Below are 26,012 nucleotides of genomic sequence, written 5' to 3' on the forward strand. Positions count from 1 at the left end.
AAAACATTGAGCCAATCTTTTTAGAGTACTGCCTCTCCAGGAGAAGATTTGATTTACTTTTGTTGTGTAATAGCTAACTTATTAAGGCTTCATATCCAGCTGGATCTTCAGGCACTGGTGTTATGCAAGTAATAAACAATTTCTTTCTCCTTCCTTATTTTCTGTGGTGTTTTTTTTCTTTTTATTTTTTTTTTTCCACAATAGCTGGGTTTTCATCGACTATCTGAAATAATTGACATTTAGAAGTCCCATGCGTTAATCAACTCTTTCTAAATGCGTATCTTCTTCTGTTTCTTTTCTTAATTGAGAATTTACCCTCTAACAGAGCTTTCAATGTTTACTCTGAATGCGAACTGTCTGTCAAAACAGGAGAGAAAAAAAGATCTCATCCGATTTTAGACTGTCTCTCAGTGTTTTGAGCAAGGCGAAGGGGGAGCGCGGAGCGGTTAATGCCGGCGTGCACAGCAGTGCTGGGAGGTTACCAAGCAACGAGACGGAGATGTGTCACAGGGGCAAGGGAGATGGGGAAGATGAACAAAAGTGTAGACAAAGGATTTGAGAAGATGAAGGGAGGTGTTGCGATTGCCCGACCTCTTCCTTATTTCTTATCGTGAGTTGCAATGGTGTCCATAAATACAGGCTGTGTGAAGCGTCTCAATTTGTTTACACGGGCCCTTGGAAGCAGAGGGGATGGAGAAAGCTGGGCGTGCGACCTAATCGTCAAAGGATAATCCTGTCAGCAGTCCACTGTGTAAGCAAAAGGGAATTAAGTGTGCATGCGAACATAAAAAGTGCATGTTTTTCACTGAGAGAGAGGGAGTCACTGTATAAATGAATTCTGTTGCAATATACATAGAGTAAAAGAAAAAAAATGTTAGTCAGACTTCAAAAAAGTTCACAGCCCATAGAACAGCATAAATTCGGAAGTTAGATGTTTGTGGGTTTACAGATATGTGCTTCCACCAATTTCCCACACCTTTGCTTCCATATGAATCAGTTAAATGAAATCATCCTTCTCAAAAAAAGACAGAGACAAGGAAAAGGTGGGATGTAGAATCCTTATCTGCTTACCTTAATATTTGCAAGGGAATTTATGTCTATCAGTCCGTTTAATGCATGTTCTATTCCCTTGTTATACCTCCAAGCTTGAATGAACTGGGCTAACAGTAGATGCTAAAGGAATTTTACTTTCACTTTGAGTAGTAATACCGTAAGATAAAGTGTCAACACCTGTATTCAGCTTCTCTTATACACTTTGAGACAACTTAACAATCCCATGATAAACATAGGGATCTGATCTTATGTTTCCCTGAAAGGAAAAGTTTCCTTAAAGGGATCTTAAACACGTAAGAAATAGGGAACAATTGTATTTCATTACATTATTAAAACAGCTATAATTCACGGGGTTTAGACTTCTCTTCTTGGACATGTATTGTCAGAATTTATAGTGTTTTAAGCTAAAAAAAACTGCATAAGTATTTATATTGCCTGATATTGTCCTAAGATGATTATTCTGAAAATTATAACATTTATATAATGGTAAATGTAAAATATTCTGGAAGACCTTGAAACTCATACTTTTTGCTATCATCCTTTTTTTTCACCTTTTGTTGATATCTTTCCACAACACTGTGGAAAATCGAGAACTGATTTTTTAGCCCTTGACAACAATGATCCAGCAATTCTTGTGAGCAAGTCAGTTTTATTTTTTTTCTACGTCATTAAGACAAAGTGATGTTTTTAGATCCTGGGGTTCAAGGAAAAATAGGGATTGCTTTCACCTTGGAAGAATAAAACTGAAAAAGAACAGTGACCATGTGAGGCTGCTGTTTTCCTCAGTAGTCCTCTCTTAGTGGAATATGAAAGTTTGAGCAAAGAAACAGCTCTAAATGTTGCTAAGTCAGGGTCTGAAACAGCACTGACATACAAAGAACCGGCTTCCTTGTTATTCAACTACCGTTTCAAAGCTGTTCCCCAAGGATTGCTCGAGGGTGAGCTACACCAGCAGGAGACTCCATCATGTTGTGGTCTCAGCATTTTGCCGCTATATCTTAGTGAAAATTCATGTCACACATTATTCATTATAGATCTCAGGGACTCCCAGACCTGCCGATTGAGAGGTTTGTCACCTGCAATTACAAGCTACAGAAACATGGGCTTATCTCTTAACCCTTATAAACTCAATTCCTTGCAACCTTTTATACCCAACAAGTTGCCATGTGATCACCCTCTGTTGAGCTTTCATAAAATTTCCTGCAAAGAAGAGTACTAGTATGTATTACTATCTTTTTAAATAACTCTCTCAGTAGCTTACATATATTTTACTAAAGTTAAAAATGTGGTATCAACCAAATAAAATACTTTTTAAAAATGAATTATCCATCAGGTCATTTTTCTTTTGCCCTGTTGGCCACCAGAATGTCATTCAGATCATGAGATGCCCTATTTCAGGCTGTAATGCCTATCCATGTATCAGAATGGATGTATACACCATGCATGTATTTGTGCCATGCATATGGCCATGAAGATAATCAGTGTAGAAAGAAAAGTTACAGATTGTATCTGCCAGTGAAAGAACCTCCTACCATCCTAATTAAAAAAAAAAAAAATAAATAAAATAAAATAAAAACAAATTAAATCCACGGTACAGCTACCTCTGAGTAAGTCATAGGCTGATGTTTGTTCTCAAACAAGATGATCATTAAGGCAATTTATGTTACTTAAGAAAACATCTATATTTCTGAGTTGAAATAAAAGGAAAACAAACTGATTGAGTAAAACCTGTGGGAGTGAAAGAGAATATTGTAAATTGGGAGAACAGACTGGGCACAGAAAGCAGCTATCTGGAGACACTGCGGATACAACAGGTATTGTCCTTGGAGTTACCTTAGGAAGAGTATTCCTAGGAAAGCAGAGGTCACAAAAGCACTCCGTGTATTTTCAAGAATGTGATGCAAATTCAAATGTTAAAGTCATTCAAATTGAATGATGCCCAGTATGTAAGACTGGCAGTGAGGCACTACTGTATTATATCCTAAACTGTAACTTTTTCAAAAGAGGACACAGCAGGGGATGGAAGAAACAGATGATCCCACATCTGCCTGTTGTGGAGCTATTTTTGTGAAGGTTGCAAGATTACAACTCTGATTACTGTCAGAGATGCAGAGACCTGGCTAGTTCTTTCTAATGATATTGTTCTCCTTAGAATATGCTACTCCATCTTAACCAAATCGCTTCATGACAAAATGTGTCAAATGAATTTTAATCAGAACAGATTTTTTTGTGTTCAGGGTAAAATTCCCAGCGAGACAAAACCTACTCTACAGCATCAAATATGCTGATGGTTAGGCCCTCAGTGATCTCTGCAGCTGAAGAAAACCTTGATTCTCTGTCCCAGTCTGACACTTTCCCTGTTATGAGTATTTTAACCATGGACTAACCACATCAGAGACCCCTGGTTCTTTCCTCCCCAGAGCTACATACAAAGGAGATTCTGGGATTCTGTGATTTCCAAACATGCTTTTTAAACCTGAAGTGAAAGAGCAAAAAACTTCTCCCCAAAATGCAGAACTGTTTCCCAGAAAGCTCTTACAATCTACAAGTGAACAAGAGAGATTTGGAAATTGCACCAGCCAATGCAGTGTCAGACAACACGTCATTTCTTCAGTTTCACTTGCACAAAATTAGGAGCACATGATGGTAAAACAGCCACGTCTTTGAAAAACAATAAGGGATGGTGCTTTATTCTTGTCATCTGGGGTGTACTCCTTCTCAAATGTAACAGACTTTGATTGCACAATTAATCTCCCCTGACCTTATTAGGCTGCAAACACTACATGACATCAGAAGTCGCAACTCCTGCCTGTATTTTGTTCCAGTAATTCAATTACAACGCACATGGAGCAGCTATGTAACACCAGTGTTGTGTATCTAGGCCACTTGAAATATAAATGGACACTATTAAAGAGTGGAGGCATTTAGATATAAATAACTGTGGAGTGCAATCAGCTTCAGAACATCAGCTTTAAAAAAGCAAGCTTGTCATTTCCTCACAAATGCCCGTTTCCCATTTGCAACAGTTATTTCTATAAGTTTGTTCTTCTGTTTTAACAAACTGCTTTAACCCCAGTTTGAAGTGGAACTTGCTGGTGTCAGCTATTGCTGGTGGGGGGGGAAGAAGGGGATCTCATTTCAGGTAAACTGGGTCAGTTCCCTTCTTTATCATTATGAATAATTTCATTGCTGCAGTTTAAAAGAAGTTATGTAAGTTGTCTGGATCATGGAGTTACTCAGTTCACAGAGCAGAAAATGGCTAGAAGATGTGTGGGGTTTTACCTACCTATAAACAATGTGAAAAAGTAAATTTGTTTTTCTCTGACAATTCTGACTGTTTTTTTGTTTTCTTTTAAATAGGAAGTAAACCAATTCCACCAACATGGAAGAAATTCATACCCTTACCTAAAATGAACTATTCCCACATTTATGTATTCATTGATACAACTCTTTTTTGTCTTACCCACTGAGTTTATTTGAATGATTAAGTGTGACAGCATAATTCCTTAGGTAATTCATGTTGAAACCACATTAAAATATTGTATAATTTAACACAAACATAAAATTCCTTATTACATTCCCCATAAGCCGGTCGTGAATCTTGTGAGTCAGCGTATCATTAGTACGCTTACAGTCTTTGACGGCCCATTTATTTCATTCCCAAATTTCTGGAAGCTTTTGTTGGGTTTGGTTTGGGGTTTGGTTTTTGTTTTTTTCTGAAAATAGATAATGTATGATCCCAAAGATGTGGAAAGAGAAGGAACAGTGAGACTCACAAATAACATGGGTTATCTTTGGAACAGTTGTTCCATAGGGCCTTAAGATACCAAAACATCTTTGAGTTCCTAAGTTATCCTACTAAAATCGGTTTTCTGTTATGTGAATGCAGGCAAAAGTTCTGCCATAGAATCTAAAAAATCTTATTTTGAAATACAGTAAATAGTCAGAGATTTCAGTCTTACAAAAAGCATTTATATTCATCAGTTATGGAAAATAGATGTGATAATTTCTACCATTGTTAAATGTTTTCTTTTTTTTTCTCTTGGGGAAAAAAAAAAAAAAATCATTACATTTGACCACTGCAATGTAGCAAAGGGATCAGCTTCAAACTAAGAGGAGATAAATTTCCTGAACTTAAGGAACTGTGTCAGGATCCAAGTGATTCAGATTTATTCTTTGGCACTGATATAGACTTCCAAAGCAGCCTTAGCTGATTACTTTTGGATAAACTGACTCCACTGTTTATATGAATAAGACTGCACAATATGAATCCTCTCACTTATGTGAATAGGGTTATTTGTGAATTATTCATACCAAGTGTACAGAAACAATTTGTCATTTTCCTTGAAGGAAATTAATTACTTTTTCTTTTTTTTTTTTTTTTTATGGGAGAAACAGTGCCTCATAGTATCGTCCAGTTCCTGTTCTTTTAGCTCTTACATTAGAACAAGGTTCTCATTTTTATTGCTTAGAAATTAAGATAAAGACCTTGCTGAATCACATTCTCTTCTCCCTCATAGCTACATATGTCTTTTTAATATATTACGGAGGGTTATGTCTAGCGTGGTTTGCAAGTTGTGGTCTCAAGATGCAACATTTTCAGCAATTCCTCCAGGAAACCCTGCTGTAGTCTAATTCCCCTCATTTATTCATAGCAACATTTTGTAAATATTTACATTCTGCTATGATGCATATAACATTACAACTAAGTTTAAAAGAAGGCACGGTGGAGCAACCACCTTACTTCCCCTTCCTGGTAGCACATATATATGTGTCAATTCATTATCCTCTTGGTCACTGAGAAGTTTAAAGCATGACTGGCAATTTTTTTTCTTCTTCAGGGTAAAAGGTTTTAATACCCTCACTCCTACAACAGAAACTGCTGAATCTCAATCAACAGTCTTCTTAACAGTTTCTTGATTGGATTAGCTCTGTAACAGAAATTCCAGACAAGCCTTTTATTCCCAAACAGACATCAGTTCTTTGACTGTTCCCCTAGATGTCCTCACAGGCTATCCAAAGCCACTCACAGACCTGTGATGCCCAATAAACCTTAATTCTTCACAACACTACAATTTCACTACTGCTGCACCCTGTCCCACCAGGAGTTGTTGCAAAGACTAAGTTTTCACTGATCCCTACAGACTCCAGTCTTGTTATATAAAATGGAAATATTGTCAAAGACAAAATTTGACCCATTGTACATGGCCAAATCATAAAATCATGGAATCATAGAATGATGTGGCTTGGAAAGGACATTAAAGATCATTTAGTTTCAACTACTCTGCCAAGGGCAGGAACGCTTTCCAGTAGACCAGGGTGCTCAAAACACCATCCAACCTGGCCTTGAACTCTTCCAGGGATGGAGCATCCACAAGTTCTCTGGATAATCTGTATCTCACATAAATCTGTCCTTTTTCAGTTTAAAGCTATCACCCCTTGTGCTACTACTACATGACCTTGTAAAATGTCCCTCCCCAACTTTCTTCTGACCCCACTTAGGTACTGGAAGGCTGCTACAAGGTGTCCCCGGAGCCTTCTCTTCTCCAGTCTGAACAACCCCAACTGTCTCAGCATGTCTTCATAGAAGAGGTTCTTCAGCACTCTGGCCATCTTTGTGGTCTCCTCTGGACTTGCTCCAACAGGTCCATATCCCTCTTATGCTGGGGTGCCTGGAGCTGAACACAGTACTCCAGGTAGGGTCTCACCAGCATGGCTTAGAGGGGCAGAATCACCTCCCTCAACCTGCTGGTCACACTTCTTTGCTGCAGCCCAGGATACAGTTGGCTTTTTGAGCTGCAAGTGCACGTTGCCAGGTCATGTTGAGATTCTGATCAACCAACACCCCCAAACCCTTTTCCTCAGGGCTGCTCTCAATCCCACCTTGTATTTGTGCTTGGGATAGTCAACCTATGTGCAGGACCTTGCACTTGGCCTTATTTAACATCATGAGGTTCACCGGGGTCCACCTCTGAAGCCTCTCAAGGTCCTCTGCATGGCATTCCTTCCCTCCAGTGTGTCAACAATATCACACAGTTTGGTGTTGCTGTCAAACTTGCTGTGTATGCATTCAATTCCACTGCCTATGTTGCTGACCAAGATGGTAAACAGCACTGGTCCCAATACCGACCCTTGAGGAACACCACTTGTCGCTGGTCTTCACTTGGATGTTGAGCCATTGACTGCAACTCCTTGAATGTGACCATCCAGTCAGACGATATGAGAAGGCTCGTGTCTAGAAAGAAAGGCACAGGAAGGTGGTTCAAACCTAACTAAATTAATTGGAGATTTAATTGATTAAAAAAGCATACACAGCAAGCAGGATTGTGAAAGAGGGTTCATATGCTTTATGCAGTGCATTATACTGTGCTGTCCCAAACATTCAAATGAGCTCGTGTAAAGCTAGCTCAGCTGTCTCTTCCGTACAATATACTCTATGCACTGCAGAGTAGGTATACCTGGAATATTAAAAACAGATGGACACTTGGCTCTGTGTCAGAAGGAGCTGACACCTAGAAAGAAAGGGTCAAGGTGAAAGATGGGTAAGAAAAAAAAAACACAGTATGGGTGGTGGACTAAAAGAAAATGTTGATTCAGATATTATGATCTTCTATTTGTAATTAGCTTGAATGAAATCTGCATAATTACATGTCTTTGAATAGGAATGCTCAAGGAAAAAAAGTGGAGGCTGCTCTGCCCCTTCAGTGGATACTCATCAACAAAAGAAGATAAATGAGTCCTTGACTGCTGCTGGGATCACTCAGCAGTGGCAGTTTCTCATAGTATTTCTTAAGTAATTATTTGCCTTTCTGACTTTGCAGTCCCTTTCTACTTCAGTGAAGTCCTGTTCATTCTCAAGCCACAGACCAGCTACATTCTAGAGGAGAAATATTACCCAAATCATGGGATGACTTCAGCTGAAAATATTTTGTTTGTCCCAGTGAGTGTCTCATTAGAAACTGAACCCAGTCCTTTCAATGACCAAATGGCACTAAGTTATACACCAACATTAAAGCGCACTAAGAAACTTCCAGAGAAACCACTGAGGATTTTCATCCCACCTTATGCTTTGCTACATTTGCATCAATTAAGCTTAATAAACAGTTGTCAACAGGATTGACGTATCCTGCCCAAACCCTCTATTACTGTAATATCCTGCTAGGATCTTGGTATTTATTATCTATAGTTTCATTAGCACACTTACTGTCCATGGAAATGACTACATCAGGCTGCATCTGAGGATGATCTCCTGGATATATTAAGAACTGCTTCTGAACCTCTACAGCACTTAACAGTTTTCTCGAACTTAGTACAATGGATGATTCATGTTCTGTCCCTTGCCTTTAAGGATGATGGACCTAATCCAATTTGGGGGTGGGAAGGAGCGAGGCAGACAGCATAATGATGCACAAACACTGAGGGTTCCTAGACCCATCTGGAGATGTAACTGTCTGAGTTTGGGAAACAGAAAAACAGGAGCCACCAAAGTGTTATTTCATGGGTAATGCTGGGGGCTGAAACTGCACTAAACTTAGGCTAAGGAGTGCATTTTCCATTTTTTAAATTGTCATGTTCCCAAATGGGCTCTTAGGGATGCCTTGCAATCTTATTAAAAAAAAAAAAAAAAAAAAAAAAAAAAAAAAAAAAAAAAAATTCATGGGTTTCAAAGGTCATTTACATTAAAAAATGCTAAATCAGTTTTCATTAATGCCCTAATTGTTTTTATTCCAAAGATTTTCACTCAGATGTCAAATTCAATCTCTCTTTTTCTTCTCTTGGGTCATAGATGCTTAGTATTCCTTACTGACACATAATGATCCTTTTTATTTCTCTTTAATGTGTAGCTTCTTTAAAATTAGACTCTTTAAATGATTAGCTCAATCTATTCTTCAGGTTTGGGGTTTTTTTTTGTTTTGGGCTTTTTTTTTTCTGTTTCCTATTAGGTCTCTGCTTTATCAGTTATTCTTAGGAAGAAATTAGATTGGGCAGTAGCACTCAGAGGTCAGAAGACACCACCAGCCCAAAAGTGTTGGGAAAATGAAATGTCAAAATCACTGATGTGTAGAATTTCACCCATCCCTTTTTCTGAGAATCTCTTTTCCTTTCTCTAATACAAAACAAGAATCACCCATTCCTGGTGTGTATTTATTTGGAAAAAAAATATTTTCTTCTGCAAGTTTTGAGCTGTGGACTACTACATATATGTCAAATTATCAGAGCAACAACTGAAGAATCTAGAGACAAAAGAGATATTCCCAAGTGTTTCAGAGAACCACAACTCCTGCACTGGTACAGTTTTTTAGCATTCCCAAGGGAAAAGGCAGCTGTGGTAGATACTGCACTGAAAGAATCTGGAGAGCTTCAGATCTGAAACACTGTTTATTTTTCCCTCCCAGATACTTTTCTACTGCTCAGCATTAGCTATTCTCAACTCTCCTACTTCTTTTGCCAATCATACACACATGAAAAAGTTGAAAGCTGCAGGAAGAAAGGACAACGGAGAAAAACGCAGAGAGAAACGCAATGCTCTGACAACAGTTCAGAAAGCAATGAAATTATGATGGCTGTATTCACCAGTGATGACCACCATGGACACTTATCTTCTTAGCACCTTTTAATGACAGTTTTCTCTTTATGTTGCTTGAGTCAGGACATTCTCCAGATCCATTTTAAATTAAGCCTTCTCCGCTTAGTACTGGATCTTTAGATCTCATTGTGTTCTTCTCACCATTCACCTGGGATGTAAGCAGCTCACCATGCCATTGTATATGTGGTTTTACTGTGAAAACAGAACAGGCTTCTATTTCAAAAAGATGCAGTTGTTGGAACAAGCAGGTCCTATTGATTAAGAGAAAACATCTTAAAAATCATCAAGGAGTGTCTTAAAATGCCAACTGAAGAGACTCAAAGAGCATTTGTTACCAACTGGGGGTTGTTTACTGAGCTACATGGCATGAGCTGCTGGATGTGGTACATGTGGGCTCCCAAGAGTCTTTCATGTCCGACTTAATAACAGCTCAATTGTCCTGTGAGTGGGAGTTACTGCCGTGCTTTGCCTCGTGCTTAGCCCACCTCCTACTGAAGTCAGTAGCAAACCTGCCTAGCTGACAGCAGAAATTCGGTCAACATTGATGCACTCTGCAAAATTCTTACCCAAATCAGAGAAATCTTGGTGCTGGGTTCTCCAGATCTTATTTTTGTTAGCAGTTTCAGCACGAACTCTAAGAAGATATGAGGCAACCAAAAGCCACTAAATCTTACCTCTTAAATATGATTTCACTGTTCAAGAAAGCTTAAATGCAAATAGTGAAGGGATTTAAAGAGTATGTAGGAGAAAAACAGACAAACAGACAAACAAACAAAGTACTTCTATGTCAGTAAGTTAATAACTTCAGAAAAGATTATGTATTGTATTGAAAGTTTGTAGGGGTTATCCAAGTGTGTAGGTTGCTCCGGGTGAGCATTTGCTGTGCTAATCACTGGCACCAGTCAATTGTTGAACAATTAGTCTAAGAGAAATCCCTGCCGCTCACAAATCTATTCTCTGTCCTTGTCTCCTGGACTGGATGACACAACCATGAATGAAAGTGGAATAGGGACCTTCCCTGTGATGTCCAGTGCTTGATGATGGAAATGGACAAAGTTGCCCTCCAGCACAGATTCATGCTGTATATTCAACATATCACATTTTTTCTCAAGAAAATACCAAGATGGGTGACAACTTGTAATTGATTCCCATAAAATTTAGGAAATTATTTGCTTGCTGCTTCAGAAAGAAAATGTACTTGCTGCAGTGATTTTAAGAGTTTCTTTGCTCTTCTTTCCTGCATTTACAGTGTGCTTAAGAAGCCTATGTATAAAATAATGGAAGGCAAGAAAGCTGAGTATCTTCATATTGGTTGTTTGCCAGATCAACAGAAACATGACACATGATTGAAGAGTGACAGCACTGTCTGGAGCCAAGTCGTGTGTGCAAGCAGAGCCTGCCCAGGATTGGATGTGTACATCAGCTAATTCACTTGACTTACCATGACTCTTCTTAGAGTTGTCAAGGCAGTAAGCTGCGAAAACTGGAGACACGTTACATACAATGCAACATCCCACTGTGCATATAATATGAATTTTTATTGTTGTATTTACTTAAATTCCTTGCATCAGATCCTTCATTTCCTTACTCTTCCTCCCATTCTTCTTCTGTAAGTTTCCTCTCCCCTGCAAGCTTCTGTCATCATTAGAAAAATTAATACCCAGTCAAAAACCTCTACCTGGCCCAGGCTGGGCTTGAAACACAGGCACAAGCACAGCCAGAAGGGCTGCTCCTCCTTCCCACTCAGTGACAGGAATCTCAGTGTAGAAATAGAGAATGAGATGCTGCAAAAGCATCAGTACACTGAGCTGGTTATTTTGTTACCCTGTTTTGAGCAATGAGATAGTTTTCAAAATATTTCAGTATTAAATATTAAGCTCTACAGATCAGATCCAAAGTCACCAAATAGCATGTAGACAGAAAAGAAAAAGGCCTTTTAAATGTTCTGTCCATCACTTTTGCAGTACAGAATTGTTTCTTGGATTTGGTCCAGTCTAGTCTTAATTGTTTCAGCACTTTCCTTCGGAGGCTGTTCTGCCAAAGACATTTGGGCAGATGGTATTAGCAAGTCAGGGAAAAAAGGACGTTTCCTGTTTTGCATTCCTCCAAAGATACATTGGGATGTTTTCTTGATATTTGGCCATGATATTTGATTTTTCTGCTGCTAAATACATTTTATTTACAATGTCATCATCTCTTAGGTCCTACCCTACACTCCCGTCAAATCCTGATCATACGTTCACTTGATGGCAATGAGAAAAGAGGTATTTCAAAATTATTAAGTATGACATGGGATTGTGTTGCATACATTCCAGTATAGGTTGTGATGTATTAGAATTCTTTATATGCATTATATTTTGATTTTATTATGACATATGTATGATGATTACTAATTTATATAATGCATTATAAAGTATTATATTTACTGCAGTATGCATTATTTTATGTCATGATGTGGTACCTGGATTTGCGTATTATTTGAAACATAAGCAGAGGAAAAATCTAACAAGTAAGAATAGCATTTTTTTTTTTCCCAAGACCTTAATTCTGACTAATTTAAATCAACGGAAGTTTTGTCATATCCTCCAGCAAGACCAAATTATTCCCATGGCAGGGCAAACACGGCTTGCTCTAAGAAAACCCACAGCTTTCCAGGTACTGCTGTTCCATCTCAATGTCAGTGAAGGTCTTTTTCTGTGTATAAATCCTTTCTTACTCAAGGTGTTTGTAACTTGTGAATAAATTCAAGAAAACTGGTTTAAAATGGTATGTTAACACATACAGTAAGAAAAGCAACAAGTTGAATGAAGGCTGAGGTTCTTGACCTCTAACACCTATAGGAAAGCAGTTAATGGGGTTTGTGCCCTGAGCACAATTATTAGTATGGATGTCTTTGCTTCATGATGGTCTGACGCAAGCCAGCTGCATGTGACTCAAAAGCCCCATGTCCAAGTTCCTATGATATTGTCTTTTGACCTGTTGAGAAAGAAAAAAGAATATTAACTGAACACAGCACTGGACTACTAGCTTTTTCATGCAGGCTTTTCCTATTGAGACTCAGGCTGGATCTGTGTGTACCTGACAACACATATAACATGCTCTCCATTGGTATTTAGACAGCTACGTTACTATTCGGATCATCAGGTTACCTGTATTGCTCATTGAGACAAATGGAACTATAGGTGTTGGAAGAGCATATGTGAATCTACGGCCTTAGAATTTGCCTAATACAAGAAGACCAAATGTGTTTGTGGTCAGCCAACCTAAATTACAATGTCACTTCTCAGTATCATTCATTACAGTCCTCTGTATTTTGATATGTCACTTCTTTAAGATGAAAATTGTAGCATTTTTACCAGCACATTTTTCACAGTGCCCACACATTTTCTTTTGGAATTATCTCCTGTGACATTTTTGGCTACTTACAATAGCAAGTCAGACTAAGTCAAATAAAACTAGGCTAGAGAACTTTCCATTTCATTTTGCATCATATTTTTTCACTGTATGTAATAAAAATGGAACCTTGTAAATATAATGGAACATGAGGTTTTTTACATGCATTGTGAAATCCACAAAATACAATATTCTGAATAGAGAGATAATATTATAATTCCTTGCATTTTTCCCCTGAGTGCACTGTATAGGTATTAACTCATACAGTTTTCCTTATTTTAAAAGACTTATTTCAGTTCCTTTCTAATATTAGCTATTCTTTGTTGTTTTGATTCTTTACTTGTCTTTTGTTGGAGGATAAACTAATTTGTGGAAAAAGGAAGTGGAAACATTTTCTCTCAAATTAATCATATCTGATACATTCAACGTTTCTCATCCACTAATTTTTTCCATGCCCAGCTGTAAAATCTAAGCCATGAGACCTAAGACTTCTTAAGAAAAAACAAAACAAAACAAAAACCACAAAAAAACCCAAACAGACATCACAAAAGAAACAAAACTACGACAACAACAAAACACCCAGAAAAGGCCTTTTACATGAACAGCTAACTCAAATCTTAATTACTTGCGGGCATCCAGAGATAGCTTCAGATATTGATGCAGGTGAAGAGGGGTTGTTCATGTCACCTTCCTGTAATTATATGAAGACAGGAGGGGAAACCATCGACACACAGCAAATGAAACAGATCTTGAAGAGGGCACTGTTATAAAGAATCAGTGAAGTATGCACCACTAGGTTTTGACCTTCATGCAGCAGGAGATGATGAAAGAAAATTCTTTGATTTAAGAGAGAGTTTTAAAAAGAGAATTAGATAGTTTATGAATCACAGAGGGCCAGGACTGCAGCTGGCACTGCATGGGCAAACAAGAAGATAAAAGAAGGTTGTAAGGAGCCTTCCCCCTCCTTACCTCGCTCTTGGTCCTTGGACTTTGCGGATGTGAAGACTTGAGTAGAGATAAAGGACTGGAAACCCCAAGGAGTGTCGAAAAAGGTAATAGTCCTTTCATTTCCTGTGTTAGCTGACAGAGCAAGGTCTGTGGGGAGACAGCAGAGTGGATGGGAAATATGAATATGTCACCTTTACTTGCTCTAACAGAGTATTTTCAGTCCTCATGGAGTCTCTAAACCCCTACCCCACCTCAACACAAATCCAGAATGTCTCTAACAGCATATGTTCAATACTACATTTCAAACTGGGCTGCAGCCTTCTGAGGGTCTGTAAACTACAAAAGATAGCTAAGGAAACTAAACCTGCTTTCAGTAGGCTTAGATTTGCAGGATAGAGTTTGGATGATTTGAGGACTGATGCATCAGAAAAGACTGAAAACTGGAATCCTGTCCTAATACTTAACAGTTCAAAATCTGTAAGCTGTCTTTTTCTTTTGTTCTATTCAGTTCTGTCTACGTCTTTCGAGAACAATGTTACGGTGGGTTTCGCATTCTCTTGCAGATCTCTGCTGACAGTCATCCCACAGATTACCAGTCCCTCCTTCCAAAGTTGCCCCACGGCTTGTGAGCAACAGCAAAGCAAGGACAGACTGGAAGTTTCTGGTTATAAGTCAGGAACAGAGATTTTTGTTTTTCAAGACTGTTGCTGAAGAGTTGTCCATGGTTCAAATGTATATTTGTGGGGAGTTGCAGACACAGTGAGAGCTGAGTTGGGCAGACAACAGCAAAGTGAGTGAATTACAGCAAAGATCATCAGAAATTGTCTTCAGTCTACTTCTGATTATCAGTCTGCTCTTTCAGGTAGAATACACACTTGTTCACATGCCATGGCACTTCTTAAACCTTTACTAAACATTTGCCTTGTACAGGGAGAAAGAAGTCTTTCCTAGTCCAAATACAAACTAGGAGTGAATAACAATCAACGCTTATTAATTCATCGCTAGGGGGATGAGTTAACTCACCAAAATGTCACCGCGACAGTGGAAATGCAACACGAAGCCTCACTGTGCTTATCATCAGTTACTCATTTCTGTACATTGTAAATTTACAGCTAGAAAGGAACATGCCAGGGTGAAACCTTAAGAAGATAATGTGTCATTAGGTCATGTTTAGATTAAACAAGGATGGGCATCTCATCAGCAGTGTCCATCCAAGGTGGTATCCCTCTCTCCAAAACTCTGTGTCAATCTGTGGCTTTGCTTTCCCTCTTGACCATTCTACACAGTTTGTGTTACACCCTCATGAGATAACAAACCTCTTTATTTTAGTTGGCATTACATGGCATTTTAATGACCTTACATTTGCCTTGTCTTTCAGGTATTAGGAACAGTGTTTGAATCTGTGACTTTCCCTACAAATGTTCCACCAATTGATAAATTATTAAATTCTCTACCTGTATGGGATAGGCTGGGCCCATAACACCAGGTGTAGTTAGGTTTGCTTTGGTTATGCCTGTTTTACTTCCACACTTGACATGGACTTACTGCTAGTGAGTGCTCCAGCACTTTTTTCCCCATCAGTTCTGAACTACAACAATAAACAATGGAGTACATTCAAAATGCTGCAGTCAGAGAGGAACATATAAATATTTCATCATGCACTGGCTCTTAGAAATATGTGAGCACATTAAGGCTGTCACGTCTCACTTGCAAGATCAGTATTTTATCTTCTGTCTATTAAAAAAGTAATAATCAGAGAAATGCTGTAAACTAACATGAGGTCTCCTGAGCAACCTGCAGCATGTCATTAGTCTGCTATTTATATCACACACACAGCCCCAGAAGTCATGATATAAGGAAAGGGTATGCAATAATTAGTGCCGGAAGAGTACTGAGTTCAATGTGCAAATGAAACAAGTACTAATCATCCAGATGGTGTCATCTCTCCGGAGTTTCATTCTGACTGAGGATTATTAATCTTCCTTTAAAAAAAAAAAAAAATGTTCTTTTTAATGCAACCCACAGAAAAATAAATGCAGAAGGTTAAGAGGCAATACAGTATCATTTATTACTGTTGTTAATTAGTTATGTGATGATAATGCCTGGAGATCTAAGAGAACAGAGAGCAGATCCCTATTGTGCTGAAGTCTGTACAAATACAGAGTGATGGTCCCAGCTACACATCGTAAACAGGTGAAAAAACAAAGTGGCTTAGGCATAGAGCTAGGGACATCTGAAGTACCTGCCACATGATCAAAATTTTGTGACATCCTTTTCATTTCCACAATCATTTTAACCCCTTCTGTGCCTGTCACCACTTTTCAGCCTCCTAACTTTTCTTTCTCTTCTAATTTCCTTCCTTGAAGTTCTGCTCCCTGCCTGTGACCTTGGATTTCTGCAATACTCCTGATTATGTTCCCTTCTCTCCTCTTTCAAAAGCTCTTTTGAAGACAGCACTTTTCCAACCAATTCCTTCCTGCTTCACAAAATCCACAAGCCCATTAGCAATTTATAGCACTGTATAAGTATATGATCAGAGTCATCTGTGAGGCTAAAATCTGCTTTTAGAAACCAATATTCTGCTTTTGCTGAAGTCAGAGAAGTAACATGGTTTTTAATGAGGGCAGATTCTGATGCACGCTCTTTTCTAACTTTTCAGACACTTTAGACACTTTAAAGCCCGATTTAGCACCTCCTACAGTGTTATACTACCATTAACAAAATGTAGGGTAGAATTTCCTTTGCCCTAAATTCTGTGTCAGCTTGAGGTTTATTTGTCCCTTACTAAAACTGAAGGTGGTATTAATATTGTGGCTGTTGTTACTATTATTGTTAATATTACTGTTAACCAGATTCCCCCTGTATTCCACGTTTTGTTTGCAATAGTACTGATTTCTTCAATAAGGATTATTTAATGCCATATTAGTTCCAAGACTAAATCCCTCAATCAGAACTGAAACTTCTAACTGGTGCTACTTTTACTATGAGACAACATTAATAAAAAGGGTGGCCTTTTTTTGTTGTTGCTGTTCTTGTTCATCCACTTAGAAGAAGATGTAGGAAACTTTGTTTCTGTCTTAAGTCACTTCTGTCTGCATCACCCACATGTAGCTCCACTGTCAGCAAGTTATATACTCATACTGATGGAAACAATTGGATAATCAGCCACATAAAAGTCGTAGATCTGAGGAGACCAGAGTTTAATTTGCTGCCATGCAAGAGATTTCCTCGTGTTTAACAGCAGGGGCTAATACCCTGGGCTATTAAGATGGGATGCCTTAAGGGGAAAGAGGGGAACTGTTGGCTGGACATTTTCTTTCACCAGAAGCTTTTGCTGGACCACTAGACTCCTCAGTCTTTAGAGGTTCTGCTTGTCCATTCTTTATCTGCAGAATGAGAACATTTCAGCAGGTGTTGCAGACAGAAAATCAAAGACCACCAGCTGCTGGCACCCTAAAATAGGGAAAGGGTTTCAGAGGAAGGCAAGAAAGGCAGCTTCTTAACACCTAAGTCTTAGCAGGCTCTCAGCCAAATATCCACCCTGAACTAAGTACCTGAGCTTCCTGTACAAAGCCTGGGTAGATGTTAAAAACTGGTTCCACAAAGCTACCCTTCCAGTTGAGGTAAGAGTAGGAATTTCTGAGAGGTCTGTTAAATTTCTCCTTCTTCCCCTGGACCTTAAGTGTTTTTACATTTCAACCATCTTTAGGCTTCTCCTACTGGAGACACAGCTGGATGTGGTCTTCCCATGGAGACACAATCTTGAGTCTGCAGCTGTTTATGTGCATATGCCAGTTCTTTCTCAGGAGAGAAAGAGGTGCTGTTTTGAAAACTCAAAACTTCCAGAAGAGGACTAGACCTCAATTCAAACACCCATCTACGTCTGGATGCTTCTCTAATGTGGAGAAGAATTATTACACAGGAGTTTCAGCGTATGTTTCTCCCCATTAAGGAAGCACTAACCAGACACTCTACATAACTCTAAAACACCACTTTCCTCTGGGTACAATGTACATCATTAGCTACAGGTCTGGGGAATGAAAATCTGGCCAAAACTGAACTCCCGATTAGCAGTGCAGTGAACTGTTCATCTTCTCAGCAGGCACAGGAGTACAAAAGGCCGGTGAGTCTAGTGCTATTCACCCAGAGATATCAGTCTTCCATGCCAAGCCTCACTGCATCCATTAGATACGTTACCTTCAGCCACGCGAGGGGTTGAACAACCTCTGTTCACTAGAGAAGCTGTGGGAGTTGAAGGTTATTTAGAGCTGGGAGTTGGAAAGGCTGACTTTTCATGAGATTGTGTTGCTTTTACTGCCACTTCCCTGAAGAAAAGTCACTCCTAGATCTCCAGAAGTGGATTTGTTTCTTTTTCTGCAGAAGAATGAGGAATTCAGTCAGTGACAGCCTGCAATATGTGGGTCTGAGATACCTGTGGCTCCAGATAATGTGGCAGAGGGTCTACCCACATGGGTATGGATCCAAACGTTGGGCTACACAGCACTTTTCTTCTTCTTCTGTGAAAAACATACCAGTATTTCATCAGACTGTCTAATGGTACCAGTACAACAGGTTGGGGAAATAAGACTTTGCCTCAGTCTTGCCAGAACCTCAGATAAAAGAACTGCTTCAGAGTGCAGGGGGGAAAGCAGTAACCACATCCTTATAATAGCTCATCCTCAGCAAGAGCAGGGGTCAATGGAGTCAGTGAGATTACTTTTGGTATTGGTAGCAGGAATAAGACAGAGATAGTCCTCACAGTTGCTGTAATGCAGAGTTTCCTTCCATTGCAGTTCTTGTTACTCATTTACAACTGGTTCATTCAGGTCCACAAATATCAGCTGTCTGTCTTTCCTTTTCTCACTCCAAGCTGGAATGCCCAGCATTCATGTTCAAAAGAAGCACAAGGCTGGCTTTCCTCACCTTGGCATCTCAGATTAACCACTTGTAAAAACAGTGTGTTGCTTTTGTTCTTCAGTGTGTGGGGTTCTGGGACTGGGAAACAGAAGATCTCCACCTGCCATTCTTTTCCCACTGTGATATATCCAGAGTAAAATGTAATACCTAAAATTCACAGCATCACGGCTTTCAGGACAGTCACCCTCAGGTCTATTCTTTTATCTCTGGAGGAGTCAGTAAAATGGGAGAGTTGTGTTACCATTGGCCATTACCTCATTTATTTTCTTTCTTTTCAACCAAGTGCTGCCTTCAGTCTCTTGGATCTTCATATGTCAAGAGCAGGAAGTAAGTGGGACGTAGGATTTTCCTTTCAGCATTGTTCAGGCAACGACAGGATGCTGCACAGATGGAATAAGCTTGTTTATATTGAATGTGCTGGAGTTATTGATAAAGGATAGCTTCATCCCTCTCTGAACAACACCCTCTGTCCTGGAATCTTGAACCCGTGCCATGAACTCCACTCCAAGATTAGCCATAAACCTCAGGCAAACAACTTTCTGAGACACAGAAACACAAACGCTTTGAAAGAAAAGTCCTGGGTATTTTTTAGAGTTGTGTTTGTTTGTTTGTTTGATTGATTGATTGATTTTTTAATTTTATTTATTCTTTAAACTATTTTTAGCTTCCTGTGTACAACTGACCTAACAGTGCTGTATCTTGCTGCTGCAACCATGTATAAAAGAGACATATCTGGTTCTCCCACACATCTCTCAAAATTGGGGTTTTCTTAGAGAAGTTCAGACCCCAGGAATGTAAATTGTGGATCCCCAATCAATGAGGAACCCCAGCTCCCTTAACCAGAAACCTCTACTCAAGTCCAGGAAGGAATGTACCCAGCGAGACCTCATAACACACTCTTTGATCTGTATTCTGTTCTGTCTACTCCATCTATGCCTTTATACAAAAACCTTATGAGAGAGACCCTATTATTTCTGCATGTAGATTACAAAAAGCACTGTGTTTTGATAGAATCAGATTGAACATAGATACCTCATAGTGTAGACACACTGCTGCCCTTCATGAAAATGTCTTGTCAGTGCTCAAGAACAGACAGAAAGACAACTGAAACAGGAGGAGTTACAGGAAAAGGCACAGAGAACAAAAGAGAAAGCATCACCATATTAATCTATAAAACCTTAATACTCCTTTATCTTATATACTGCATGCAATTCTCATCTCTACATCACAAACAGGGTGTGCTAGAAGAAATACAAAAAGGGAAAAAAGAATTACCAAAGAGATGGGCTGTCTTTCTACATGAACAGATAATAAACAGAAGATGATGTGTTTGTCTGGAAAAGAGAAGATGGGGGGAGACATGATAAGAGAATATGTAAGTTTTGAAGAACTTGGAGAAAGGAAATAGTCACTATTTCTCGAAACATAAGAATAAGGGGAAGTAAGAACACAGGCAAAACTATGAGGCAGGTATTTGGCAAATATCAAAAGGATTTATATTTTCATATAGTGCCCAAGGATATAGTGGAACTCATTGCAACACAATTTCAGAAATGCCAAAATGTGATTTGACAGATTCTTGGAAACAAAGTCCATCAACAGCTATTAAACATAAATACACAGATACAGTGCTCAGATAGAGAAATACCTAAAATGTTGATTCCTGAGATTTATGAAGGTGTGTCAGGAGAAATGTCACCCTTGCTTTTTTTTGTCTTCTTTCCTTCACCAGCTCTCAGGAACAGGCTACTGCTGTAAGGGGCTATAGTCTCACTGAGTCTTTCTTTGATACACAGTGCACCATCATCACATCAGTGATTACACTGGTACCACTACATTAACAATGACATTGAAATATAATGCTTGGTGTTACTTGCTTTCACGGAAGAAATGTTAAAGAAGCAGAAATTCAAGAGAGGATCTTCTACACCCACATCTTGCCATGATAGCTAAAGTCACTGCATCTTGATTAGCAGTTAACTGCACAGCCTCAAGTTGAGGAAACACAAAGAGACAGTTATGAGATAAAGCTCTATTTCCTAGAAATCCAAGCCCAGATGCTCTCAGTCTTTGCAGGACTTCTGCTGTGCAGATATCTGTATTCCTGCTGGCTCATGTCAGGGTTTTGCTATATGCAGCAGCCCTTTCTTGGCTCCCTCTACTTCATTTGTCACTGTGTTCACTTTGCTAATTGAGTAAAGGCATGGACAGAGAGGATTTTTTTGAAAGCTCCCTTCAATCCGCCATCACCACGTGAATAGTACCTAACAAGGATAAGAAAGACTATGGTTTCATCTCAGTCCTTATACTGTGAGCAATGCATAATTATATAGACCTAAGAGCAGACTTGGAGGTGGGTCTCCCACGAAATCTGCAAAACATACAACAGGCAGATGTGCTTGCTCTGCATGGCCAAGTCTAAGCTGATAAACCCTGCTGAGAACTCTGTCTGAGTTATTCTGTCTCTCTAACACAAATAGAAGAACTGACTGACTTCCATAGCAAAACTGATCTTACCTTTTGCACTTCTTTATGCTATCAACATGTAAAAAGGTTCAAAAATTAGACTTTGACCATGGCAGTAACATCAGTCTTCCTTCCTTGCTGAGGAATAGGTGGAGAAGGGGCATAGGAAAAGAACAGAAGCTTAGAGGCCTTGGTCAGATGCTCTGTTGACTGTGGACACATGATCTAATAAGCAGATTATTCTTCAGTACACTCTACCCTTTGGCTGTGGGGCCTCTGAGAGCCCACATGCTACAGACAAGTATTTAACCTTCGGTGCCTTTGTTATGCCTTGCTTGGCATTGGTTTCTGCATTGGCAGGGGTACAAGGACCCACAGAGCTCAAGTGGCCTGGTCAGTACTGCACTTAACAAATCATTAGAGGATCTGGTGATGGGTTGCATTCCTGGCAGTATACGTGCGTCCTCATTCCTGTACAGATCCAGAATGTGCTAAAGAAAAGAAGCCAACGGCAGTCTTTCCGCTTATTCCCTGTGCTATGGATCTGGTGCTCTGCAGTTTTCAATTTTAGTAATGAACAGGAGATGAAGAAACAGTTGTGGTGGTAATAAAGGAAATAAAAAGTCATTTTTCCTTCACCATCCTCTTCTCTTGCTGAACAGATGTTTACTACTCCCTGCCTCTTTCTGTTCCAGCTGCTGGGATCTCTGTAGAACTTCTGCTTTGAATTGTTTTGGGACATAAACACAGGAAGCTGAAGTACCTCAGTGAAATGAATGTGGTATAAAAAAATAATAGCCATTAGGTGTCTAGCAAAAGAAACAGTCTTATCAAATTTTCACTTCTCTCCGGAAGGATTATGAGATGTGAAAACCCAATTAAATCCCTTAGTGGTGTCACTTGTGCATCTTATTAGGTAGTTGCAGGTCTCAGTTAGTGCCCATTTATGTTGGGAGGATAGAAACATAGAATAATTCAAGAATGGGACCTATGGATGTCATTTAGTCCAACTTAAACCAAGGTCAACTGTGTCGTCAGAACACGCATTCTTTAGATTATTTTTTTCCGAGAGTTCTGGATCTTGAACTGAAAATCGATTATTTACAAGGTGCCTACATATCTTTGAGTTCTCTGTGAGTTTATTAAATTAGAGGTTAGATGGTGAGGTTTTCTGCAATAGCAGACTTGAGGGAATGACTCAGAAGAACTCTTCCAGGTCTGTTCTCTGTGACTCATATGAAGGAAAGAAGTGACAAATTGTCTTGAAATCCTGCATCTTTGAAAAAAGAAAAAAAAAAAAGGAAATAAATCCACTGTGCCTAAGTGATTATTGTCACCCAAGTCACTTCTATGCTCTTCATTTCCTTTTTCTCCCATGACAGCATGGTAAAATAGTCACCTTAATTACACGGTGTGAATTCCACCCTGAGAAAGACCTGAGCCAAACAGGTTTGGTTCATAATTCACAAGGATTCTTCTCTTACAAACACAGGTAACAGCATCTACCATTTTTCTGAAGACTACCGTGTGAAGTTGAGGGACACCTTAAACTGAGAAGACTGAGAAAAATCCCAAGTTTCTCTGGGTTTTTGTGAGAGGTGTGTGGCCCAGGTAAATAAGAGAGTGTTATACTTGGTTAAAAAGACCAGTACTCCAAATGGAAAAGAGAGATCAGTGACAGCAAGCTGAATGTTTTCTGAACAGCTACTGTTTGCTGCCTCCAAATTACTCAATGCATGTTGACTGTGTAGATGTTGAATTCCCTTTTGGATGAAGGTTTAATCTCTGCTGTGGAGACAGATAAGCAAGACAGAGCACTTATATTTTTCAGTAGTTCAGCAAATGGAACATAAGGAATGGTCTTGCAGGAGAAGCAAGGACAAATCTCAATCACTAATACACAAAATAAAGGCAGTCCTATAACATGAGGGCATCAAGGGATAGAATTTATGTTTATACATTATAATTTTAATAAACACATTCCTAAAGCAATGTACTTCTTCCATCCATAATTGGAGGCACTAAAGTTCACAAATGTCACTATTTTCAGCCACCAAATATATAATGAACCTGCACGTTCTATCTCTGAGCAAATGGAGGTTCACTTTCTTTTTTGCTGAGTAGTTTGTTGAGTAGTTCAACATCTGATCAACAAAAGAGCTCCACTGGGATTCAGAAATTAGGCATTCCTTTCTCCATTTTTCTCCTTTGGGAGCTTCTTGTGAAAAAAAGTTCTCAGAGCATAACCAATTTACCAGATAAAAGTGACACTTTAAAAAAAAAAAAATTACAGCTTCAGGAAATTCCACACTGTTATAAAAATCTTATAATGGTCACAAAGCTGCCTGTCCCTTGGGAGACTTTGTTTCCATTATTTCATCAGGAGGAGGAACCTCAAAGTTCTACCCTCCTGGCAAATGCCATGTCTCCCAGGAACAGGACATGTTGGGTGGAAAGGCAATGAAACTCTGACACTGTACAGCAAAATTTATAAAAAAGAAAAAGAAAAAAAAAAAAGGAAAAAAATAAAAAAGAGAAAAAAACACCTTTTTGTTAGCTGAGAAAACAGCAGAAAATAACATTAACAGGCAAATAGTTAGGGAAGGGAAAGAAGCGGCATTTCCCCCCCTGCTTCTTCTGAAAAGCGAAGAAAGTTGGAACATTAAATGTAATCTCTAGTAGTAAAGAAAACTGACCAAGTTCTGTTGTCTGGCTACAAATCCATGAATCCACGGAGCAAGACTTCTCACTCTAGAATGGAATGGTGTCTCATCTGTGTTGTCCAAACAGAACATTCACTGGCTCATTCCCCATGCAATGTCCAGACATAATCTAAAAGATTTTCAGATGTACCTATCAAAGCTATTATAGGGAAAGTAATAACAGGTAAACGTCAAGGATAAATGCATGCTTGTGCTTGAGAGCATTCCTTGGCCCAATATGGTTTACCATTCATTGCCAAAAGAGGTTGACATTCAGAGCATCTTGTTCTCCAAGCAAGAGAGACCAAAATGTGTAAAGCCTGAGAAAGTCCATCACCATTTTCAGGTCATACCAAAGGGAAGCTAAGCTTTCTGGAACACTTGTGTGGTAGGAATTCTTTTATTGGAGGGAGGGTATGGATATGGAGGCACTGGCATTAATTCCTATTCACAGTTCTACTGGTGGCTAGGGAAGAAAACCATGAGTCAAAAAGAAAGTTCCTCCTTAGAGTTTATCATTTTATTTAGCTTCATAGCTTTTTCAGCATTAAATTTCATTTGTTGGGGAGAAGTGCCTTCTCACACATGTACATTTTATAATAGGTATTTCAAAGAAGCAAAGACTAAAGGAAAGCATTTCTGTCTTAAGTACACTCATTTCTCAAATGACCAGTCAGCATATGTAGACAGAATATTCAGTTACTGTAATTTAGCACACTACAGAACATAGAGTACTGTGAAGCAGAAGTCAATAAGAATATTTAATAAACAGGAGCAGAACAGGAAGACTACACTGAATTATCACCAGCTTGTTATCCTTACGGGTCCTATTCTATCCAATTTACTCTCCTTAAAAACTAATTTTCCTTTATTTCAGTTAGGCACTCAACCTTCTCCACCATTCACAACAATTGCCTCTTCAGAAAACAGGCAGGGGAAATATAGAAAAACATAGGCTGAGGAGTAATAATGTAACTGAAGCAAAGACTGAAATTGCAGAGGTGGAGACAGAGCCACTCAGCTTTAGACCAGGGGCTACTGCTGGAATCTTTCTGGGGCTTGCATCATTTTGCATTTTGCACAGTTTACTGATAGGTTCATAGTAAAGCAGATCAATCTCCTGCCTTTCCTTTTTTGTTTTTCGTTATAATTGACCTTCCTCCATGCAGTATAATGTTCGCTTTTAAGCATATCGTTACTGTGCTTAGTGCTTAAAGGTGGGAAGGATGAGGAAAGATGATTAAAAACCAACCAACCAAACAAAAAAAACCTCAACAAACAAACAAACAAAACACCAAAATAAAAGACAACATTTTGGGTCTATCCTGTTAGTTCAATGTCAGCCTTACTCAGTTTCTTGGTTACCATATTCTCCCCAGGGAGTCAACACTTATAACAGATGAGGACAAAGGAACTTTCTACTAATTGTGGTAGGGATTTCTGATCTCAATGACAGCACGGGAGGTCATGAAACAGACCTTGGGACCCATCTGTTAAGTCTGGGTTTGGGTTAGAAAAGCAGACAGAAATTACCGTGAATTCAACAACATTCTCTTGAATGCCTGACTTGCTTCCCCGGTGGAACTGCTCACCTCAGCCTTCGCAGGGCTGCTCAGACACTTGCACTGCAAAAAAATGACCCTATAAGGTTGAAACACCAGACAGAAACACTAAAGCAACATTCCTTCCTTCACCTAAAGACCCAGTCAGGAAGGTCATTTCTTCTCTTGCTCTAGAGTGTCCAGTAGATTTAACTGCTGACATGTGCTTACCCTCCATAGCACATTATTCAGGGGAAAAAAAAAGTATGCAAAGAGTGAGCCACATGATTAAAACTAGTTGCTTAAAAATGATCTAACGGGTTATAGATCTAACTCAGCCACCCATTTGCACTAACATTAAGAAATCGCATGGATAAATATGAATTTTTAGTGACAGCTGCCACT

Source organism: Patagioenas fasciata, chromosome 2 (genome assembly GCF_037038585.1).
Source record: "Patagioenas fasciata isolate bPatFas1 chromosome 2, bPatFas1.hap1, whole genome shotgun sequence".
Classification (NCBI taxonomy): Eukaryota; Metazoa; Chordata; class Aves; order Columbiformes; family Columbidae; genus Patagioenas; species Patagioenas fasciata.